Below are 25,378 nucleotides of genomic sequence, written 5' to 3'. Positions count from 1 at the left end.
GAATAAAATCCTATTAGTACCTGCTTCCTTCTTCTGGGTGAAATTCAAAAGCTGGCTTGATTTATCTCGCCTGCAGCCTTGTGACCAGAGAGAGACCCCTTTCTCCCCTCTGTGCTTCCAGAGTTCTGCTGGGAAGGGGAAGATTGATGAAACACTCTTGAGAACTACAGCTCCATGAAGGGAACGGGGCTCTCCTAAAACAACTCTCAGCATCCGGGGGGGGGGGGAGCCATGAGTGTTAAAGTGGTATAATAGTGCTTTAAACATATGATGTGAAAGTAGAAAGTGGGAAGGAGAAGAATAGGAGCTGAGGAATCTTCAAACAAACAAACAAACAAACAAACAAACAAACACTGAAGGAGACTTAAGTCACATCTGCAATTTACATTAAAGGCTGAGAGTTGTTAAGAGAACCCCTATTCCCCTCACAGAGCCACAATTCCAGAGTGATTTAACTGTCCACCCTCTTCCCAGGGAATTCTAGGGCTTGTCCCAGGGTGGGTAGGCCACAACAATTTAAAATACAATATTAAAACAAATTACAATCACAAGAATAGGGCGAGTCCTGAAAATATACCTCTCAAGTGTCAAAGGCATTTGGCGAAAACTGTACAGTGAAGGTGCCAGGCGCATCCCAGTGGGGAAAGAGTTCCACAACTTTGGGGCTGCCCCAGAGAATGTACCCTCCTGGGCCATCACCACCACCCAGCGTCACAGGAACTACCAAGAGGGCCCCCTCTGCCAATCGTAGCGCCTGAGAGGGTGAGAAGGGAGATATATGGGTCAGCCACTGTGGGAACAGGTTGCTGGCCTAAGATGGGCCACTGGCCAGATCCAGCAAGCTCTTCTTATGTTCACCTCTGTCTTCTACATGGCATCTGAAGTACCTCTGAGCCCCATACAGAACCATTTCTCCAGCACTTACTCCCAATATCCCTCAACATAAACAGGAGAAGAATCCACCTTCCTCATTTATATTTATTCTGTGATGCTCCGCTAGCTGCCTTCTATCCTTACACGCATCATACCTTTTCTTCCTCTGGGAAATTAATAAAAGCTGCAGCTGTGGAAGAAGAAAAGCGAGGCAGGCAGCCCGCTTCCCATTTCTATCTGGCCATGGAACTTTATAGGCTAATAAAAATAATTAGTTGCCATCAGGGCAGGAAATGAAGAGGCAGCCGGTCAATTCTTAACTTCATTTGGGCATGGCATGATGCAATCTAACACGGTCCCCCGAACACATTGGGAAATGAAGCTTGCCATTTCCCCCACACAGATCCAGGCTCTGGGCTGAAGGCGAAATGCCCCTGCCCTAAATCCAAGAGGCAGCAGTACCCCCAGACCCAGCAACTGAGGCATGGCTCTGTTTTGCTGCTCTCTGCTGGAATACCCCCTTCCTTTATGAATACCTTCGTTCCCCAACATTTTAGCTGCTAAGTGCACAAATATTCCATTTTATCTTTGGAAAGGTTTCTCATGTGCCTTAGATATATGTGGATATTCCAGGTTTCCAAGTAGCCTGGAAGTACTTTATTCATTTATTAATCATACTTATATGGAGCCTTTCCACAAAGGGCTCAAGTCGGGTGGCATATATGGATTCTTCCTTCCCCGTTTCCCCCCCATAGATTCACAGAACAACCCTGAAGGGAAAGCTAGGCTCCGAGATAATGACTAACCCCAAGTCACACAGCGAGCTTCATGGGGAAAATGATCTTTCAGAAACCTTAGATTTGGTCAGGCTAACAGTTCATTGAGCCTCCTCCAAACTGCAGAATCTTCCCAGGCTCTCAGGAAGAGAAGGGTGTTTTGAAAAACCAGATCCTTCAAACAGGAGAGGCCATGGATTGAACCTGGCTCCTTCTGCATGCAAAGCAAGTACTCTACCCCTGAGCTGTGGAAGCCATGCTAGAAGCATCCCATCCCTACTAGGCTTGGATGCTGAGCAAAGATCTGCCCAGCTCTATAAGAGAGTCAGACCTCCACAGAGGCCACTCACTCATTAATCAGCAGCCAAAAAGGATTATTTGATATTGGACACTAAGGCAGTTTAACTTCGCCAGGAAAAGATTAGATTTCTGATTTTATGTTTGCTGTCATTCAGTTTCTATCTCACACACACATTCACACTCACATTCTCTCTCTCTCTCTCTTTCCCACATCCACACCCCTATACTGAAGCGGCCTTGGAAATAAAAAGATAGCCCATAGCTAACATGATGAGACTCTGGAAGTGTTTTCAACCCCTCCCCCTTCAACGTGCCAAAATAAAGAGCCAGGCAGCTGTGCGTCAGCCTCCTAGTAGCAGCCCTTGGAGAGGGATAAAGACTCAAGGAGAGGTGAAGGATTTTCTGCTGAAGAGAGAATGCATCTGTTCGCCTAGTTCCCTTCAGAGAAAGAAGCAGAGCTGCTGCTGGCACCCAGCATCCATGGGCAGTTGCTGGGCCGCCAACAAGGCCCACCACTGAGGGGCCCTTTAAAATTAATTCTGCTCTAGGGCCACTATTTCCCATAATGCCCTGCAGTGCCACAACGCTGGGAACCATTATGGGAAAATGAAAACGAAGGCTAGACTCAGCTGCTTGGTACTGCTCAGAGTGCTACCTCACTGCTGCCACCAAGTAAAACCAACAAATACAGCTCACTGATTGAAGAAACACATCAGAGGGTCCTTGTTTAGAGAACCTTCAAACCTGAAGCCACCCATGAAAGAAAGATACGCTTCTCAGTGTTTGGAGTATAGGGTGTAAGATGTTACAATCTACCTTGTAAAGGTGGTACTAAACGGCTTGATTTAATTATTTCTAACTTCATAGCCCCGCATTCCTTGAGAAGATCAGTGAGAACTATACAGTGTTTCCAGGCAGCCCTGCTAAGCAGGGACCCACTTAGATTCAGCAAAGCTTCTACATTTGCTGCTTCAGGCCATGGCTGTTGAAGAGGATGGAAGCTAAAATAAATAAATGGTTTCCTTTTTTTCTTTTTCATGTGGTGGAAATATCCATTTATTGTGAAAGCTATCAAATTACACAAATTAGGACACAATGCTTTACTTTGCTTTGCTTTTATTATTGTGTTGTTCATTCAGTTTGGAAGGAGAAATATGAGCCAGCAATTTTAATAATGCTGTTTCTAGACTTTGGAGATGTATAAAAGTATTGTGACTCCTGAACAACTGAAACCACGTACTGCTCCCTCTCTGGCTTCTACATCACCATAATTCTTTCCCACATACTGTCAATCACTTCCAGGGATTTTTCTTAACAGCTGGAAGCTCAGGGCAGTATCTAGGGGACCCATCCTGTCAATGCAATGATTTCTGTTTTGCACAATAGGACTCCATCTTCCCCATGTCTCCTCCCCCTATACTTCCCCCAATCTAGTCTGGAGGATTGGGGGAGCCACTAGAACAAATTTAGGGGGTGACGGAAGGGAAACCTTCTTGCACAAGCCAAAATCCTTGCTCTGACAGGAGATGTTACCTAGTGTTAGTTACCACTCTTACTCTTTAAATGCAATAACCTAGGGTGGTAGTTTTTTTTAGGGGGAAGCCAAATCTGTAGTCCAAAACTAAACCCTGCCCCTCTTTCTGTATTTGTGTAGAATTATGAACACCATATAGTAGGGACCCTCCAGGTGTTGCTGAACTACATGTCCCAAGTTAGCCACCCTTGCCCTACAGACCTCTACCAAAGACAGCAACTGCACCTTACCTAAGGCTGCTTGCCTCCAGCACAGCCAGTTACGCAGAGTACAGATGCTAAGTGGGCACTTTGCCAGATTATACTAGTGTCCACATAAAACAAGAATACGTGGGAAGCCCTTTCCATAACATAACATAACATAACATAACATAACATAACATAACATAACAAAGATATTAAGCCATGCTGGATCAGGCCAGCATCCTGTTCTCACAGTGGCCAACCAGGTACTTGTGAGAAACCCACAAGCAGAATCCAAGCACAAAAGCACTCTTCTCCTCCTGTAGTTTCCAGCCACTGGCATTCATAAGCATTGTTGCCTCCAACCTTGGAGGCAGAGCATAGACATCTTTGCTAGTAGCCATCATTTAAAGCCTTATCCTTCACGAATTTGCCTACTCCTCTTTCATCTAGGTTGATGGCCATTACTGCCATGTGTGGGAGCAAGTTCCCTATCGCATCACGACTCTTAGAATTGTCTCCAGATCCAAAGCAACCAGGGGGGAGTAATCTTGTGGTATCTGGGTTAGGAAAATCTCTTGTTGTCTTCTTTTGACATCTGCCAGGAATGCGGATGCCACGGCTTGTGGTCTTGGGTGTGTCGGGCATATTTGTTTTGCAAGCATTAAGTGGAAAACACTTAAACCTCAGACCAGGAAGGGTATCATGACCATCACACTAAATGTTCCAAAGCATTCAAACATTTTCGCAACCATCGCATCACCAGAGATTATTGCAATGCCACTTGGGGCATGGAAGTGTCAATGGCTGTGGGAGAAACCAAAGGACATGATTTTCATCCCTTTGGCTCTTCTGGGATGAGGCGGCATAGAAGTTACCAGGACATTTTGTTTGTTTACTTTTGCTTGCCCCATGAATAGAAACAACTGTGGTTGCACTGCTGGACTAGAACCAGGGAGATCAGGGCTATGTGCACATTAGTGGCTTAAAACAACAAGGTCGTTCCCCCCTGCTGCATTTCAAGTAGGTGATTTTTTTATGCTGCTGTACACACAAGAGAAGGTGTGGACTTGTCTTCGCCTGATATGCAAAACTTGGTTTGCTTCCTGCACTAACAGCCCTCCCCCAATTCCTAGCCAATGAAGCTGGTCATCTGGGCATGTGCTGTCATCTGCCCAGCACTTTGACTGATGGGAGAGATACAATGCTCACTGAGCAGAAAGGAAGTGGATGTCTGCTAGAAGGCACAATACTGAAGCTGCTCTCCATCCACGGCGAGGTGTGTTTTGCCTCCGGTGTGGCATGCATGACACAGGCCAGAGGCAGAACAGCCTTGGGATATGTGCAGGTTGTAAGATTCCAGAATAGCAACAAACACTGAGAAGCGTTTGGCAAAGGTGGAGGCACAGCGCTCTCTCTCTCTCTCTCTCTCTCTCTCTCTCTCTCTCTCTCTCTGTGTGTGTGTGTGTGTGTGTGTTTTCCCGGAAAAGGAAGGAGCCTTATTTTTTCTGGCCATGGAAACAACATTGAATGCAGAGCAAGAAAAGCAGGGCAGGAGAGCAAACAGACAGTAAACACTATACTTTAGGGATCTTGCACAACAAGAGGACAGGAAATGATATTTACGCAAGTGCAATCTGATAAGAGGCAGCAGCAGCTCTCATGAAAATATGAAGGACAGGTCTGTTGACAGGAAGTAGCCGCAAGAGCTAAATAAAAACCTCCAGGTGAATGCCAACTGCTGGGGGAAACCAACTAAAGGCAAGGATGGTCTACTGCAGGCACATCCAACTCCTAAGAGACTGTGATCTACTCACAGTATAAAAATACTGGATGTGATCTACCCATTGTCATTGCTGGGCAAATTTGCTGAGCCTTTTTTGCAGGGGGGAGGATCTTGGGGGCACCTGACGGGCCAATCATCCAATAATCCAAGAGACTGGATTAGATGGAACCAGCTTGGTCTGATCCAGCAGTGCTTTTCTAACTTGCAAATACATGGCTTCATTTGTTCAGAAAGGTGTGAGTTGATAAACCTTCAGTTTTTGGAACTAGGCAACACCTTAAACACAGTGCCCTCCAGATGTTGCTTCATTGGGTGTCTTCTATTTAACCTGCTCCCATCAGATCCCAACTCCCATCAGTCCAGCCAGAGTGGCCAGAAAGGGCACAACATTGGCTACCTCTGGCCTAGAGGAAGAACAAAGGGTAAAAGAGGATTGGTTTCCAGAAAGCACTCGCTGAAGAAATGGGCCGAGGACATGCTGTTAGAGCAGGAACCACGTTGCGCACGTGTGCATAATCAACGAAAGCTCTGCATACCCAGGTGCACACGGTTCCAACAGATAAGCTGCAACAGCCCCAGAGAGGCATGCCAACTTATCTTTTATTGCTTAGATGTCACAAAGACACAGCAGTAAAAACGTGGCAGTAAATCATTCCTATCTCGTGACACCCTGCCAAAAGCTTGCCTGCCTGCCTGCCTCCATGCGATCGCCTAGCTACAGCAACTCATCAGCACAGCAGGTGGTATATTTCAAGCAAGCGAAATCCTTTGAACGCTTGTGCCTTCACATGGTGATTCCCAAGCTATGTACTGGAGCACAGAACTGGGTACAGAAAAGGAGTTGTCCTTAGGGAAGAAAACTCCATCCCTCGCTCTTCTGTTATATATTTGCATTTGCACCCCATCTTTCCACCAAATGATGCTCAAAGGCAACTGAAACAGAGGGCCTGTCATCAGAACGCAAAAGCAGCTCTGCAGGGCCAGTCCAGCATCCTGGTCTTACTGTGCCCGACCAGAAGCCTATGAGAAGCCCTCTGCATTTGTGAATCTCACCAGCTAACACTCCAAATACATACCACCCCTGACAATGGAGGCAGAATACATCCATCAGGGTTAGCAGCCATTGATAGCCTTACTCCCCCATGGTATTTTTTACTCCTTCTTTAAAGTTGTGAAAGTTGCTGGCCATCCCTAGACCTTGGAGGAGAGAATTTCAATGTGCTGCGTGAAGTAGTACTTTATTTGGCTTGTCCTGAATTTCCCAAGACTTGGCTTCATTGGATGTCCCCCTTCTCTCTGCCACCCCCCCCCAGTTCACATACAAAAGAATTTGCCTGAACAGAGACAGGTGAATCTCACTGGTAATGCAACAACTTCCTCCATCGTACTAAGGGCACAAGGCTAAGCTAGGAAAGCCAGAGAAAACTAGCTTACCTCACTCTGCCCAATGGTAGGGCTGGCACTGCTGCCACCCCATGGAAAACCTCATAATCCCAAGCAAAGGACAGAGTGAGAGTGCCGTTAAGGTTTCTAGATGAATTCAGCTGAGAGGGAGGATCCAGGAAGCATCACTGTTACCCAGAACACAGAGTGGCTAGGCTCACTTGTGCTACCAGAGTACTGCTCCCCTGAACCCCAAGGTGCTAGGCTCATCTTTTGTTAAAGCAGCTTATTGAGAAAATAGGAAAGGATACCACAAGACACTGAAGCTGGAGCGAGCATATGTTGCAATTGAAAATGCTGCCCCCCCACCTCTGGCAATAAGCTAAAAAAAATACCTATTAAGCAGATTGAAGGCTACATGCCAAAGCTCTTCCTTTTCAAAAATTCAAAACCATTAAAAAATCTGTATGTGAATAATTCACCCAGAATACAAAAGGATCTATCACTGTCTCTCTTACTGTTCCAAGAGACGACATAGGAAGTTCCATGTTACCTAAGAGTGCTTTGCAACATTTACTTGTAAGCTTTGAAATGACATGAATTATTAAGACTACAGTTGTCAAAATGACAGACCAACAGAGGGAACCTGGGGCATCACACCTCCCATTCACCTTGCTTGTTTGCTTCCCAAATCAGGACCCACACCTGGCAGTCAACTCCTTACTCAGGTTACATGTTGGGCAATTTTTAAGAGCAAAAGAAGAGAGGACAGTAATTTAATCCAGCTGGGCAAACACATTTAAGTTCTGCATTGACTGATACAAGATGGGGAAGCTGTGGCCCTCCAGCTGTTGTTGGACTCCAACACCCATCAGCCTCAGGGAACATGGCCAATGGCTAGGGATGACGGGAGTTGTAGTCCAGCAACATCTGCAAGACCACCGGTTTCCCATCCCTACTTTAAACCAAAGTTAAATCCTACCATTCTGTCCTCTCATCCTTCCTCTCTCCTTCAATAGCTTATTTTAAGCCAAGCAGTATAATATATTTATTTAGCGTGGTCAGGTGCTGCAATTAGCAATAAGCAAAAGAGGCTGGGATAGCACTCAACTGATTAGCAAGGTGTGACATAAACAGAAGAGTCTCCAACAGTGCCAAACATCATGAAGCAAACAAAGGAAAACACCTGTGTACATGTGATGAAAAGCAAGCACGTGGAGTTTTGGGGATCACCTAATCATACAGGACAAGTCTAAACAGTCCATCAGCTATCTTTACGCTTTTTGGGGGTAATATTTTTAAGGACATATAATAACTACACCTGTGCAATAACCGCACACTCATGTCAACATCCGCAATAAGGAACCAGCTATGTCAGCTGCCTGGCCTGCAACTGCTTCTCCCATGCTGGCACATCAAAGCAGTTGGATGCTTGATCCTGTAAGCATACTTCTGAGGCCAAAGCTTGTGTATTTTGCCTCTTTAGCCTATCCTGGTTCTGAGCTCTTCCACAAGTGTAACGAACAAGAGGGCAATCAAAATATGAGTTGCAAATTTATCGTTAAAAGACACAGATGGCAATGCATCTCTAAAAACCAGAAACATCACTTGTGTCCAGAGTTAATGCAGTCCACAGCACATTATGGCCTTTTTATTGTGCATTCATGACAATTCGTGTTCATTAAGGTAATGGGGCAGTTATACACAATCCCACTTTCAGTCTCATTTACACCTGCAAAGGTTTTGGTGAGGACATACTGCTTTGTATCCAATCAGTACATATCTCGTAACTTCCTGTTGAAATCCTGGAACCATGCCACAAATGTTCCACATTTGTTTTTTTGTCCCGCTTTTGTTATTCTACAGCGCAAGTTATTCTATACCGCAAATGTGCCCCTCCGCAGGGCAATGATGTGTTAACATCGGGGAAGCACTACAGAGTAACTAATAAACCTGAATGTGTGGATGGTCCACTATAAATCCACCACTAACTCACTATTGCAGAAGATATGTACTTGCAAATGTCCAGAGCTGTCCATGCTCCATACATGGTACACCACTGCCACATTCAAGCAGCTTCTCGTACAGGATAGACTCAAATCACTTACAGAACCGCAAGCTAGCAAGAAAGTTTTATTTCATCATCTGCTTACTGCCTCAGGCAGGATCCCATGCAAAGATCTTTTGAAAGAGCTTATCTAAATGAAACAGCCAGGGACTTTTACTTCCCCCTGACTTTCAGTGACCTTAGTGAACAAACTGCAGCTTGGCATTCCAGACTGCCAGCAGAAACACAGGAAGCTGCCTTGTACCAAGTCAGACTGTCAGTCTACCACAGTTAGGCAAACGAAGGCCCGGGGACTGGATGCGGCCCAATCGCCTTCTCACGGACGGCCCACAGACAGTCTGGGAATCAGCGTGTTTTTAGATGAGTAGAATGTGTGCTTTTATTTAAAATGCATCTCTGTGTTATTTGTGGGGCACAGGAATTCATTCATATTATTTTTTTCAAAATATAGTCCGCCCCCCCCCCCCAAGATCTGAGGGACAGTGGACCGGCCCCCTGCTGAAAAAGTTTGCTGACCACTGCAGTCTATACTGAGTGGCAGTGGATCTCCAAGGGATCCCCCCGCCCAAGCAGCCAGGAAATGGCCCTGAGACCTTTTAGGTGCAGAGCAGATGCTCCACCAATGACCCATAAGCAAAACAGCATTAACAGCAATAGCAATGGAGAATTAAGACTTAGGCAGAGCTTTCTAATTTGTGTTGGGTTTTGATGCTAAGGGTGAAAGGTGCTGGAGGAGAGGGCAGTTCTAGTGGCAGTGATGCTTTGTCTTTCTCTTAATGACTTTCTTGGCTGTATGCTTCTGTGCTAAGCTTGTTAGATGGTCCTAACATGGGCCAGTGTCACATTTTAAACAGTAATTCTAAAGGGAAAGAAAAGCAACACAAACCACAGCAATGCAGTTATCTAGCGTGAGCTATCCAAGTCCTGGAGCACACCGCCAAAGCCGCTGGCATCAAGTCCACGCTGTGCACCGGCTGTTAACACTGCCCTCCAGCGCCCCATGTGCTGCCCCAGTTTTCTCCAATCCTGCAACACACGCTCAGCTCAAGCTTAAACGATGAGAAGCTGCAGCAACGCATTCTGTAACCATTGGACAGTTCAGTTACTAGGCTAGCATCTGAACCAGTGGCAACAGAGCAAAGGAAATTTTTTTAAGAGAAGGGTGATGCTATCCCAACAACCTCCCTCGCTTTAAAAAGCAAAGATGGAAATTTAATTAATTCATGCATCTCGGCCCTAGAGTTTAATATAATAATTGGCTAGATGGAAGATGCATAAAGAGCTCTTCAAAATAGTCCCCCCCCCCCCCGCTCTCCTTGCAGTGAAAGAGAATTAAGCAGATGGAAAAGCTTTTGTCAGCTGCGCCGCCGTCACAGGACAGAGAAGGAAAACAACACATGCGGAAAGGGCACAGCGCAGTACAGTTGGAAGGACGGCAAAGACAATCCTGGCAGCATCATTGCAAATTGCAGACCGTGTTAACAAGCTTAGCCAGTGCTCTAAGTATCATAATGCCATTATACAAATCTACGGTTAGACCGCACTTAGAATATACTGTGTTCAGCTCTGGTTGCCTCACCTCAAAAAGGGATATTGTAGATCTGGGAAAAGGTTCAGAAAAGGGAAACCAAAATGATCAAGGGGGGAAACAGAGAAACTCTGTCATCTCTCCCCACCCTTACTTGCCATTTCTCTAAACTAAAAAGCTCCAAAAGTTATAACCTTTCGTTATAACTTTTTGAGCTTTTTAGTTTAGAGAAATGGCAAGTAAGGGTGGGGAGAGATGACAGAATCGTGAACAAAATGATGCATGGTGCAGAGAAAGTTAATGCAGTGGTACCTCGGGTTACGTACTTAATTCGTTCCGGAGGTCCGTTCTTAGCCTGAAACTGTTCTTAACCTGAAGCACCACTTTAGCTAATGGGGCCTCCCACTGCTGCCGCACGATTTCTGTTCTTATCCTGAAGCAAAGTTCTTAACCCGAGGTACTATTTCTGGGTTAGAAGAGTCTGTAACCTGAAGCGTATGTAACCTTAAGTGTCTGTAACCCGAGGTACCACTGTAGAGGAAAGTTTCTTTTCCTCTCTCATAATACTAGAACTCGAGGACATACAGTGTAGCTGAATGTTCCAAGATTCAGAACAGACAAAAGTGCACAGCTAAAATGTGGATTGTGCTGCTACAGGAGGTAGTGATGGTCACCAACTTAGTAAAGGTAAAGGGACCCCTGACCTTAGGTCCAGTCGTGGCCGATTCTGGGGTTGCGGCGCTCATTTCACTTTATTGGCCGAGGGAGCCGGTGTACAGCTTCCAGGTCATGTGGCCAGCATGACTAACCTGCTTCTGGTGAACCAGAGCAGCGCACGGAAACGCCATTTACCTTCCCGCCGGAGCGGTACCTATTTATCTACTTGCACTTTGATGTGCTTTCGAACTGCTAGGTTGGCAGGAGCTGGGACCAAGCAACGGGAGCTCACCCCGTTGCGGGGATTCGAACCGCTGATATTCTGATCAGCAAGTCCTAGGCTCTGTGGTTTAACCCACAGGGCCACCTGCATCCCTGGTCACCAACTTAGAAGGGTGTAAAAGAGGATTGGACAAATGCTGTTCTATGTTCTATGATCTTTTGGCCTGATGCAGCTGGACTCTTCCTAAATTGTTAGGTTATGTTCCAAGCCCACCAGCATGGCATACTTGCGAGTAGCAAATAACTCCTAAGCAAGTCCTTCCATTGCTCACAGGCCCCGAGAGATGATTTGTACAGCTCAGAGCAAAGTCATATTGCAGCTACATCCTACACAATGATTCAGGTATAACAAGCATTTTAAAGCAAAGGGGGAAAGGATGTAATGCATTTAAATTCATTAACTTTTTAATATAAAAATCAACAACTCTACAAAATTAATCTACAGCTTTATACAGAATTGATATTGTGTGTATCTCTCGCATTTAAATGCTTTCAGTTTTTGTCTCCATATCCATGTGTAAAAAAGGATATACTTAAAATGCATTAAATATATGGGCTTCCCATAGATATCTGGTTGGCCAATGCGAGAACAGGATGCTGGGACTAGATGGGCCCTTGGCCTGATCTAGCAGGGCTACACCTACATTTTTATTAGGAAACGTGTATTATTCAACTCTTTACTCACATACTTCAACAACTCACTGTATGTCATTCCTGCAAAGCAGCTCTCCTTTGCAACCGCAAAGCATAGACAGCATACAAGAATTAGGGACCGGAAACGTATGGCTGATAGCCTTCCAAATGCTGCTGGACTTCAACTTACATCAGGGCTTCATTGAAACCCGGGAGGGCCAAAGAATTCCCCAGCCCTTTGGTAAATGATACATGAAACCCATTCATTATGAGAACAGGAGAGACAAAACAGCATTCCTTCAGTGTGGTCCCCTTGCCTTAATATCTCAAAAGCTCCAGCCCTTCCTCTTCCTGCTGAGTAACATGAATAACAAAAGCAGAATAAGGCCTTGTTTGCTCACTGATATACTGCACTGTGTATTTTACAACTTCCCCCTTTCTTTCCTGATTGCTTTACAAATACATTAAGGTTGTTTTAAAGCTGTTACTTACCTCTTTGTTTATATGAACATGGTGGGCAAGCATGCTAGCCCTTGAAATTCTCTCTCAGATTCAAGAGCAGCTGATACTATTAAATCAGCACCCCGATGTGGAACTGGCACCATTATAGGTATATACTTATTGCACATTTGTAAGAAGATGATCTTTTGGTGTGGCAGCACTATAGACATCAGGCAGGCCCCTACACAGTACTGTTTTTGGCCTCTGCTAAAAACATTTTTGTTTAGGCAAGCCTACCTAGACACATAGAATGTTGACATGTTTTAATCTGGTTTTTAGCTTATTGTTTAATCATTTCTGAATGTTTTAAATAGGTTTCTTTTCTTACCAATAATTTTATCATTTTATTATTTTTGTAAACCTCTGTGAGGTTTTATTACAATCAATTTCATGATCATGGTATTATCATCAGCCACTTTGAACTCAACATTTGCTGTTGGAAAAGCAGCACAAGAATATCAAATAAACCCACAAGAGATGCTTAAGAAGGACTGGGCAGGAGGCAAATCACACTGGCAAAACAAAGGAAAAAAATATTTTTATGCCAACACCTAAGAAACTGTCTGCTTTATTGGGATATCTGAAACACACAGTAAACAAGAAAGATCTGGAACCTGCAACAGATGAGATCACTGCAGACAGACTAGTCACAGCAAGAAACTGGATATCAGATAAACCAGTTAACATTTTGCAATGGTATAAAAAAAAAGTGATATATGATATAGCATTGCCACAACATTTATGCATTATAAGAGATCTTGAAAGATGTGCACCAAACAAATTTATTGAAGAATGGAGTTTGTTAATTATGAGGAATATAAAATTCCAATACAATGTTCAACCTCCTACATTATTTTCACTCATATAATTTGACACTCTTCTCGTATAATTTGACATTCTGCTTAAAATATCACAGTAACCAAGGACACACACACAAATCAGTATAATGTTCCTTAGACCATAATTGACTTTTTGTATATGGATGAAAGATTATGAAATTTTGGGTTGTATTCCTCCAACAGAAGACAGAGTCACCCATAGGAAAGTACAGATACCCTTGGGGAGTTGAAAAACAGGACATAACGAGACAAGGAGAGCCCTGCTAGACCAGGCCGGTCAAATCCAACACTCTCTTATCATAGGGGCCAACAAAATGGCTATGGGGCACCTGCAAGCACGATGCAAGTGAAACAGAATTCTTCCCCACCTGTGATTCCCAGCAACTGGTAGCCAGCAGCACACTGCCTCTGACAGTGGAGGGAGAACATAGCCATTGTGGCTGGAAGCCATTGATAGGCTTGCACTCCACAAATTTCTCTAATAAATACCTGTTGTTACTATTTTAACTTTTTGTACATTTTAAACTTCTGTTGCAATTTTTCCTTTATAATTTTATTGTCTTTTGTAAACAGCTCTTGAGGTTTTTCTTCTACAACCAATTAGTGTATAAATGTTATGAAATAAAATAAATAAATAACCCTCTTTTAAAGCCATGAGTTGGTGGCACTCACTACCTCTTGCAGGAACGAATCCCATAGTTTGTATCTATGCGCTGAGTGAAGGAGGAACTGCTTTTGTCTGTCCTGAATCTTCCTTGGTTTTCCCTGAGTTCTAGTATTATGAAGGACAGAGAAATACTTACCCACTTTCTGAGCACCATGCATCATTTTTATACACCTCTATTGTATCTCCTCTTAGTCACTTTTTTGGCTGAACTAAAAGGCCCCCAGTTGTAATCTTTCTTCACAGGGGAGCTGCTCTACCCCCGTGATCATTTTGTATCTGTTCCCAACACCTGGCCTGCACAGGTGTGCCACCTCTGATCTCTGAACTGTAGAGCTCCCACTTTTAGCTGCACAGTTTAAAAGCTCCTGGCAAGAACAATTAACACCATACCTGCCTGACGTATTATATTGGACCGTTGTTTCTTCAGCTTGTAAAACGGCCTTGTGTATAGTAATATAGTAAGGCAGCATACAAATTAAAAGGGAAATTAAATGAAATGTCCAATCCATTTAGCTTCAGCCTTTTCAGACCCAAGATACAATTTTAAGTTTTAACCCAAACATGCCTAGGGGACCCTTTTCTTAATCTTTTATCATATATTTGCATGGTGGTAGTGCTCCTGCTGTGAGCCACCTTGGATCAGGCCAAATCCCCCAAGCTGAAGAACAGTGGTCTTATCCATTTACACAGTTATGACTGTCATTTGCAAATAAATTCATTATGCATTGTATAAAGACATCTACTTTTTTGTCTGTCCTGAACATCAACCTAGCTCTCCAAACCAAATCTGACACTTGCTCCCAAAATAAAGGGAAGAAAGAATCACCTGGCACTTTAAATATTGGAAATATTTCTCCTGGAAGGAGATTTTTCAGCTTCAAGTAGGAGGCCTCTCAAAGGTCCCCACAGCCTTCAACAGTTAAAAGTGCTTCTTCCTATCCTATCCGGTCCCAGGATACTGCAATCCCTTGGGTTTCGCACTTGTAAATGATTTGGCTCAAGAACAAAAAAGCAGTGGTGGTAGGAGGCTCCTCCAGGCCTTTCTCCAAAGTACACGTCCTTCCAGATTTATAACCAGGACTTGACAGGGTGAATTGCATTATCGTTTTGATCTAACCTGGGCTTTTTGCTAAATTTGCGCAGAGAGTGCCAGCTGTTTTGTGATCAGAGAGGAACCTCAGAACACGCTGTCTCTTGGAAAATGCCGCCTTGAAAAATGAAGCCGGTTGTCCCAGGCGTGGCCAGGAGGATACTGGCCAAGGCTGGCTTGGGAAAAAAGAAAGGAAGAAAATGCAAAGGGAACACTCAGGACCACAGGCATAGTAAAAGTACTGGCACAAGTCCCATTTGCAAGGTATTCATATTCCTAGCATTAATTTAAAGCCAGGATGGAGAACCTGTGGTCCGGTCCTCCAGGTATCACTGGACTGGGACTCCCATCATTCCTGACATGCTGGCAGGGGCTGATCTGAAGGGCCACAGGTTCCCCCGCCCCTGCTCCAACCTAACCCCAATCTCATGGATCCATTTTAACACAGAGGTGAAGTTGGACCCTTAGCTATTCTCTACAGTGAGACCTGCTCCATCCCACTCCATAGCAAATGATGAATTCCCTTTGGCACCAGCTTAAAACCTTTCATTTGCCCAGGCATCTTAAGTTATTGTATTTTCAGCTGGTAAAGTATTTTCATTCCTCTCAGATTTTTCATACTGCTGTTTAACACTTTCTGTTGTTTTAATTTTGAACTGGAGATTGCTCAGTTGGTTAAAGTGTGGTGCTGATAACATCAAGGTTGCAGGTTCGATCCCCATAAGGGACAGCTGCATATTCCTTTGAGGGAGGTTGATGATCCTCGGGGTCCCTTCCAACTGTATAATTCTGTGGCTTCAGATTCTTATGTATATTGCCCTGAAATCCATTTTTGGATGAAGGTCCAGTTTATACATTTTTAATATGCACCTGCTCATCCAGCGGCAAAGGAAGCTGCTTGGGCACCTGGGGCGGTGCACCCAGGGGCGGGACGCACTGCGGGACCTCCAGAGTCTGCCTGCCTCCTCCCACTCAGCTGCCCTACAGCTGGGGAGAGGCAGTGGGTGGTCCATTTGGGGCAGCGCTGAGCCTGCGGGCGTCCAAGCCACCATGTCTCTCTCAGGAGAGATGCGTGGCTCAAGCGCGCTGTAGGCTCCACGGTGAGTGCCACCCGGCATTTTGTCACCTCCCCTCAGTGGTGACACCTGGGGCGGTCGGCACCAACCACACCCCTCTTCCTCTGCTCATCCTATTTTAAAGGTTTGGCTCCGGTGGCCTGAAGATTATAATCTTATGAAAAATTTCAATGATGCAGGGTCTACTTTTTAAAAGGGAGGAGAAGGAAGAGTCATGCAAGATTCATATGAAGGAACTAGATATAGCCACTGTAGTGGGGGTATTCTGTGCTTTGTCTCGAGCATCAACAGGCGTTGGAAGCAAGAGATCATTAAGAGAACCCAGAGGAGTAGATTAATGTTTGTGCTGATAGACTGCATCCATGTGAGCAAATACAATTGTACATAGTTGCCCCTATTCATGCAGTGTGAGACGATCCTGCCTATGTACACAGATCATGCTGCATCTAGACAGACCCAGTGAACAGTCTGAAAGAAAGGGCCTGATGCTGTGCTGTTGTATAAAGTGGGCAGGTGTGGACCTCTGAGCAGACTTTCCCTTGGAAGTTCATTTTGTTGTTTCTGAGTTTTCCAGAAGCACCTGATTGGCCACTGTGGAGAACAAGATGACGGACTAAACAGGACTTTGGTCAGATCCAGCAATGAACTTCTTAAACCCCTATATCCTACTGTAAAAACTTATATATGTTTTAAAATCTGTTGTCTCAATGCAGGTACCATCCCACCCCCTCTGGCTTTTTACACCTTGGCAAAAGAGCCCCCATTTTCCAGAAATCTCTAACTTCATACTGTTTCATTTAAGAATAAAGAAGAGCCATTCTGGATCAGGCTAAAGGACCACCATCCTGTTCTCAAAGTGGCCAACCAGGTTCCCCAATGGAACCCCCCCCCCCCCGGACCTGAGTGCAACAGCAAGTCTCCCCGCTTGGGATTCCCAGCAACTGGCATTCAAAAGCAGGTTGCTTCTGAGAGTGCAAGAAATACATATCCATCGTGACTAGCAGCCATTGATAGCCTTATCCTCCAGAAATCTGTGTAATCCTCTTTTAAAGCCATCCAAGTTGGCAGCCATCACTGCCTCTTCTGGGAGCAAATTCCACAGTTTAATTATGTGCTGCATGACAAAGTACTTTTTGTCTATCCTGAATCTTCCAACCTTCAACTTGATCAGATGGCCCCAGGTTCTTGCATTAAGCAAGGGGGGGGGAGACTTGTCTCTGTCCATTTTCACTCATTCCAGCTCACCTCAGCACTGTGCAGCAAAGCATCCTCTGCTCCATGAGACCATAGCCTGCTGCAAAAGGACTTTTGCTTGGCTTTCTCTCTCCTCCAGGAAATATATTGCAAACAACTTTTCTCTTCCCTTTGCAGGAATATCTTAGCTTCAGAACCATCCCGAAGCTTTTAATTAACTATTGTATAGAAACAGCATGCCAAAGCTTTGCCAAAATTCAAAGAAAGTTTCTTCTTGCTTTGTTGTTTTTAGAACAGCTTTTCCTAGGATCTTTCTACGTACCAGCTGTCACAACTGGGATCCCTCCCCACACTCATTTTCCCAAAACCCTACTGCCTAGCCAAGGCAAACACCAGCCATAGCAGATAAAAGATCTTGCAAGGATCAAAGGCAATTTGCACCTATTAAGAGTAATCAGGAGTGAAAGGTGAATAAGAGAACAAAGCTACAGTCAGCCAGTGGAAACCATTTTAATCCAAGAGAGACTTCACAGAAAGGAGACATTTATTCCAGAATCGGTTGAACCTGAAATTCTACTGAATCAACGCTGAGGATACAGGCTAATCACAATAAACAAAGCCTCCATGTTCAGAGGCAGCCTATCTGAAAAATAAGGTAAAGGTAAAGAGACCCCTGACCGTTAGGTCCAGTCACAGATGACTCTGGGGTTGCGGCGCTCATCTCACTTTACTGGCTGAGGGAGCCGGCATACAGCTTCCGGGTCATGTGGCCAGCATGACTAAGCAATTTCTGGCGAACCAGAGCAGCGCATGGAAACACAGTTTACCTTCCTGCCGGAGCAGTACCTATTTATCTACTTGCACTTTGACGTGCTTTCGAACTGCTAGGTTGGCAGGAGCTGGGACCGAACAACGGGAGCTCACCCTGTCATGGGGATTCGAACCGCCGACCTTCCGATCGGCAAGTCCTAGGCTCTGTGGTTTAACCTACAGTGCCACAGTAAACAAAGCCTTCATGTTCAGAGGCAGCCTATCTCAAAAGTACTGAATGCTGAATCCAGGGAATCCAGGGAAATAAGGTGCCTTAATGCTCCCCTAATGAGCTCTCCAGAGGCCTGACAGGCTTAACATAATAAGAGCTCTGCAGTTGGATCAGGCCAGTGGCCCATCTAGTCCACATCCTGTTCTCACAGTGGCCAGCCAGAAGCCTAAGGAGGCCCACAAGCAAGAATGGCAATAATTCAACACCTGAAGCCAACGGTTTAACCAGCCCTCACAGACTATTTCTATACAGAGAGAATAAGCATTTAGGGAGGGTTAGGAATAACTGGACTGTCTAGGATGCAACTGCAATTCAAAGGCTGTCTAATGTCACGTGCCTCCAATTCAACGCCCCCCATCCCCACCTATTGCCCCATGATGTCAGACCCTTTACTTAGCAAGGACGAAGGCACAGGCTATCTACACACCATACATTGCTTCCCTCAAGAATCCTGGGAACTGTAGTTTATCCCTCCCAGCACCCTTAAACTACAGTGCCCATGATTCTTTGGGTGGGTGGAGACGTGCTTTACATGTATAGTGTACACACAGCTGGCTAGTGAGAAGATGCAGTCATGCTATGATGCCTGTCCTACCGGCCATACTAAGCCTGTCAGCAGGTGGATAGGATACCTGGCTTGTCAGCTGCCATCTTGAAAATCATACCAAGTGGAGAGGAAAACAGTATTTTAATAGCTGTCAGTGGATTTTACACATCTGTGCTGCCAGGAAGCACCATATCCCACCCTCAATTAGTTATGCCCCAAAATGCCCCCCCCCAGGAGGGGGGTTCAGAGAAATCTTTTTAAAAGGAAAAAGTCAGGGCTGATTCTGACTCAAGATTCCAATCAAACCTATTTAAAGAGGTAACCAAAGAAACATATTTGCTCTACCTGTATAGATCAAGAAAGCCAATGTGGTGTGTCAAATCTCCACTCGGCCGTGAAGCTCATTGGGGGATCTTGGGTCAGTCACCAGCTCTCGGCCTAACCAACCTCACGGGGCTGCAATGATATGGAGGGAGTGGGGAAGTCATCTATAATACTTTGAGCTCACTGGAGGAAAGGTGAAATATAAACGCAATCCACTATATAATTTGGAAAGTGGTTTGTCTGTCCCTTTGGTCTCTATAGGCTTGGATGCCTCTGGAGATATCACCACCAAACTTGGTCGCAAGGGTTCCTAAGGTGGGGGAGGGGTCTTCGTTGACGTTTGGAAGCCAGGTGCCATTTTGAATCAAGACTTCACTCCATTTTTGGTTTGATGGCTCCAAATTCACAAATGACACTACCTATTCCAAAAAACAAAACACACACACAATATTTTTCGGGTTCTAAAAACTCTTGGGCAGCGCCATTTATTTCCTGCTGTTAAAAAATAGTAAAAATAAATAGACTGCACTTACAGGGAATCTGAGGCACTCTTTACATGCTTAGAAGCGCTCTCTTGCCCAGCCAGCTAGCCAATGCAATTTGAAGGGCTGGTTCAATGGATCAAACAAATACAGTGGTACCTCGGGTTACATATGCTTCAGGTTACATATGCTTCAGGATACAGACTCTGCTAACCCAGAAATAGTGCTTCAGGTTAAGAACTTTGCTTCAGGATGAGAACAGAAATTGTGCTCCGGCAGTACGGCAGCAGCGGGAGGCCCATTAGCTAAAGTGGTGCTCCAGGTTAAGAACAGTTTCAGGTTAAGTACGGACCCCTGGAACGAATTAAGTACTTAACCTGAGGTACCACTGTAAAAAACACTGCGATGGAATAAGATGCCTCAGACCACTGGTCCAGCTAGCTCTGTACTGGCTGCACAGCTGAGTGGCAGGCGCTCTACAGAATTTCACACAAGAGCCTAAGAAGAGGCTGCTGGGTCAGGCCAAAGGCAAATCCAGCCCAGCATCCTCTTCTCCCAGGATGTATCTGGGAAGCCCAACACTGGAGAAAGACAAACATACACCAGAGGGCTGACAGCCATCTCCAGAAACTAAGCAGAAGGGAATCCATGCAACCCGTCACCAATAATGGATCTTGAACGGTAGGCAGGGGGGCTAGGCTTTTCCAGAAGCGCGCCCCTCCTCTCTGTGGAGCCCCCAGGCCCTTCAGCTTTACCCGCTCCCCTGTTTAAATCGCAGAGGGAACCACGTCGCCTCTCACCTCTCTACTCCACGGAATGCAAGCAAAGGCACTCTGCATATGCCCCGTAGTGGTCTGTACGCTGCAGCGCCCGATTTGCAAAGGGAGTTCTCCCAGCGCGAATCCCTGTATAGGTTTGCGCCCCACCCCCCAGAAAGTCGGTTGCGCCCACCTGCGCCTTACCTCCTGCTACAGCGCCCTCCGTGCGTCCGGCTGCGCGTCTTCTCCCTCCTCTTGCGAACTGAGCGAGCGGAAGGGCGCAGACTCGGAGCCGCGGCCGGGGAAGGAGGCGGCACAGTGGCTGCCACGTGAGAAGGTTCAGAGGAGGGGCCGGGGAAGCCTGAGCGGGAGGCGGGTTTGCAGCCGCGCTGCCGGGGGAGGTGAGCGGACTGCTGCAGTACCCTCTCGCGTTAATAAGGTCTTAGCCACAACCATTCAGGTAGAACACTTTCAAAGCACATGGTCCCCCGGAAAAAAGAACCATGGGAACTGTAGTTTGCCTCTCGCTGCGCTGCAGTTCGCAGCACTCTTAACAAACTATAGTTCCCAGTATTCTTTGGGGGGGACGGGACAATGTGCTTTCAATGGGTATTAAATGCATGGCGTGGGTGTAGCCTTAGACCTCTGGGGGTCAGAGAGGCTTGTTTGGTCAATCTGCAGTAGTTTGAGCTGCGATTCACAAGCACACATCCTTGAGTCCAGTTGTCCCCACCTGAACATAAAACGGGTCTGCTGGTTCAGGCCATCTAGCCCAGCATCTCATTCTGGCAGTGGCCGACCAGATGCCTGTGGGAAACCCTCAAGCAGAAGCCCAACAGCTGGTATTCAGAAGCATTACTGCCCCTGACATTGGAGGTGGAGCATACCCATTATGGCTAGTAGCCATTGATAGCCTTGTCCATGTACTTGTCCAATCCTCTTTTAAAGCCATCAAAGTCGGTGGCCGTCGCTGCCTCTTGTGGAAGCGAGTTCCATAGCTTAGCTGCATGAAGAAGTCTTTTATCCATCCTGAATCTGCCAACACTCAGCTTCAATGGATGTCCGCGGCTTCTAGTGTTGTGAGAGTAGGAATAAAACTTTCCTCTATCCACCTTCTCCATGCCATGCATAGTTGCATAAACCTGCCTGTCTTCTTTCTTACAACATCCTGAGGGTAGCCCTGTCTGTCAGCTTCCTCCTCCTCCTCATGTTGCCTCCTCCCTGTCTTCCACCCTACCAGTTCCAATGAGCCACCATGGACACTCTCCAACAGGGATTTACTTTTGGAGACACCTGCGTACACTTGCTCCACACTGGCTGCAGCCCTATACACACGCCTACTTAGGAGTAAGCACCATTGAACTCTGTACTTCTGAGAAAACATGCACCAGATTTATTCATTCGATTTCTGTTTATCCTGACTTACTTACTTACTTACTTACTTACACACACACTCACACACTCCACTTTCTCCCCGTTTTATTTTCACAACAACCCTGTGAGGTATGTTTAGGCTGAGCGACCGTGACTGGCCCAGGGTGACCTGGTGACTTTAATGGCTGAGCAGGAATTTGAATCCTGGCATCCCAGGTCCTAGTCCTACACTTGAACCATTATACCACACTAGCTCTCACAACAAGGCCTGCAAGACAGCTCATGACAATTTTTGTTTTAAGCACTGTACAATAAAATCATAGCAATTGAATACAAATCAGGCTTAGCAATTCTAAAATCCATTTACCCAGGAAATAAATAATTGTAATAAAAAGTACCGTAAAGGTAATAAAGGCAGGATTTATAGCAAAACCCTGTAAGGAAAGACAGAAGAACTGTGCTGTTCCTCAGCATTGTTCCCCTTGCCCCTTTCACAGCTTCCAGTTGCATCAGGGAAAAGAGCTTATTTCTCAATGCAAATGCGCCCTCTGCTGCAGGTCTTTTGATTTACAAACAAAAGCTGTCATGCTAGAAGCCAGTGATGGAAAGGCAGGTAGGAACATAGGAAGCTGCCTTTATACAGAGTCCAGACCCATTGGTCCATCTAGCTCAGTATTGCCTACACTGACTGGCAGCAACTCCCCAAGTTTCCAGACTGGGGGACCTTTCCCTGCCCTACCTGGATATGCTGGGGATGGAACTTGGGACCTTTGGCATGCGAGGCAGATGTTCTACCAAGGGGTTGAGGTTTTATGGGAAGCTGCTGCTGGATTTCTAGCACTGGATGGGTTTAAATGCACACTTATTAGGGAACTAACCTGCCTAACCGAACACAGCAGGCTTTTCTTCCAAGTAAGTGTGCATAGGATCAGGCTGCACCATGCCAGCCACTATGTTTTGTTATGATGTTAGCTTTGATATTCTTCAAGACTGAAGAAGCCTTGGGGCATGCATTGGCCTCTATCAGTGTTTTTCAACCAGTGTGCCGTGGCACCCTGAAGAAGAAGAGGAGTTTGGATTTGATATCCCACTTTATCACTACCTGAAGGAGTCTCAAAGCGGCTAACATTCTCCTTTCCCTTCCTCCCCCACAACAAACACTCTGTGAGGTGAGTGAGGCTGAGAGACTTCAGAGAAGTGTGACTGGCCCAAGGTCACCCAGCAGCTGCATATGGAGGAGCGGAGACACGAACCCAGTTCACCAGATTACGAGTCTACCACTCTTTTTTTTAAAAAAAAAATATTTATTACTTTTCCAACAATTTAAACACAACAAAAAAAAGACAATACAATACAATACAATACAAAGACACTACATAACACTAACACATTAAACTAAGAAAACAAAACAAAAACCGTTTAAAACACATCAAACAATTTCAATATCTTATCTTTCATTCACTTGTTTCAACGACCTCCTCACACCTCCCTTTTTGTATTCCACTTCTGTTAATTGTTTCAGCAATTCCTTTCCATCTTCCTCTGTTTTCTATCCTATAATTATCTTGACACATTCTAACCTTATTTTTTCCTTTAATACTCTATTAATCTATTTATACTTAGTTCCTTATAACATTTCTACTAAAGCCATATAACTTCATCCCAACATTTTTCTAACATTCATTAATTTTACAGTATTTCTGTAAATAGTCTTTAAACTTTTTCCAATCTTCTTCCACCGACTCTTCTCCCTGGTCTCGGATTCTGCCAGTCATTTCCGCCAGTTCCATATAGTCCATCAACTTCATCTGCCATTCTTCCCGGGTGGGTAAATCTTGTGTCTTCCAATACTTCGCAATAAGTATTCTTGCTGCTGTTGTTGCACACATAAAAAAAGTTCTGTCCTTCTTTGGCACCATTTGGCCGACCATGCCCAGGAGAAAGGCCTCTGGTTTCTTCAGGAAAGTATATTTAAATATATTTTTCATTTCGTTATAGATCATCTCCCAGAATGTCTTAATCCTTGGGCATGTCCACCAAAGGTGAAAGAATGTACCTTCAGTCTCATTACATTTCCAACATTTATTGTCAGGCAAATGGTAAATTTTTGCAAACTTGACTGGCGTCATGTACCACCTATAAATCATTTTCATTAAATTTTCTCTTAAGGCATTACATGCCGTAAATTTCATACCTGTGGTCCATAACTGTTCCCAGTCAGCCATCATTATGTTATGTCCAACATCTTGTGCCCATTTAATCATAGCTGATTTTACCATTTCATCCTGAGTGTTCCATTTCAACAGCAAGTTATACATCCTTGACAAATTCTTGATTTTTGGATCTAGCAATTCTGTTTCCAATTTTGATTTTTCCACCTGGAAACCAACTTTTTTGTCCAAATTGTATGCCTCCATTATTTGGTAATAATGGAGCCAATCTTGCACTTTGTTTTTCAATTTTTCAAAGCTCTGCAATTTTATTCTGTCTCCATCTTGTTCCAGTACCACTCTTAACCACTACACCACACTGGCTCTCCTGGGATGCCTTGAATGATAGTCAGGGGTGCCATGGGCAACACTGGCCCTTTCCTCTGATGCCCTCTCACGTCTCTGCCTCCCAAACGCTTGCACAACTGTTGCAGTAGCTCTGGCTGCAAGCTCCCCAGGTGAATAGTGCCTCTGGGGCTGGCCAGGGGGTGCTTCCCAGGCCCCTGTGGGGCATTGTGAGGAGCCACCTCTCTTTGGGTTGGGGGGAGGGCAGCTCAGAGACTGAGGTGGCAGCTGCAGCTGTGCAAAGGACTCCCAAGGACAGGGGAGAAGAGAGGAGGCTGAGGGAACCCTCCACAAGGGAGGGGTGAGGGGCTGCCAGCTCTGCAGGCAAGGGGTGACATAACTGGGCTCCTGAGCCCCACAGGGGTGCCACTGATAGAATGTAGTTGGTCAAGGGAGCAGTGCACCCAAAATGTTGAAAAGCTCTGGCTTATATACACCATCCAGTACTCTAAAAGTCCCTCCTTGCAGGCCTGCTCCATGTTTTCATGCCATAGTGGCATAATGAAGTATGGGATTTGTGACATTTGTGTTTCAGTTCATGGGCTACCAGTGTTATGTGCATTTTTATGGTGACTTTCGGAAGATTTAATGTAGAAATCATAAGGATCCCCACTTTGGCTCTATGCCTGATTTTTACAGCTTAGTTTGTGTGATAGATGTAATCTGCGATTTGATAGCAGTTTGGGGTGTATCCCATGGAACAATCATGCTAAGTTACCAGGATCTTTTTTTTATTCCCTAGATGTGACTGTTACCCAGACATGGTCTGATCATGCAACACTTCTGAACCAATTGCTCTGGCTACCAGTGTGTTTCTAGGTCCAGTTCAAAATGCTGGTTTTAATCTTTGGGTCCCTAAACTGTTTGGGATGGGTTACCTAAATGCACCTTTCCACCTTTGTGTCACGCCTTCTTAGACTGTAAACC

At 45.3% G+C, this 25,378-nt stretch overlaps 1 protein-coding gene across 5 annotated transcripts in view; it reads right to left on the bottom strand.

The window, feature by feature from the left end:
• KIAA0513 overlaps positions 1–20,853 on the bottom strand; it is a 55,118-nt gene extending 34,265 nt beyond the window's left edge. For 2 of the 5 annotated variants that reach the window (XM_081201235.1, XM_081201240.1), the window contains exon 1: positions 20,727–20,853. The gene's annotated coding sequence lies outside the window, so the exon portion shown is untranslated. Of the gene's footprint in view, positions 1–19,303; positions 19,399–19,815; positions 19,840–20,715 lie in introns of those variants that run through there. The other 3 variants (XM_081201237.1, XM_081201239.1, XM_081201238.1) reach the window with 3 other exon arrangements.
• Between the last annotated feature and the right edge of the window lie 4,525 nt (positions 20,854–25,378).

Source organism: Podarcis bocagei (genome assembly GCF_964188305.1).
Source record: "Podarcis bocagei genome assembly, chromosome: 7".
NCBI lineage: Eukaryota > Metazoa > Chordata > Lepidosauria > Squamata > Lacertidae > Podarcis > Podarcis bocagei.
Note: the sequence above shows the minus strand (reverse complement) of the source record. Positions and strands in the feature narration are given on the sequence as shown.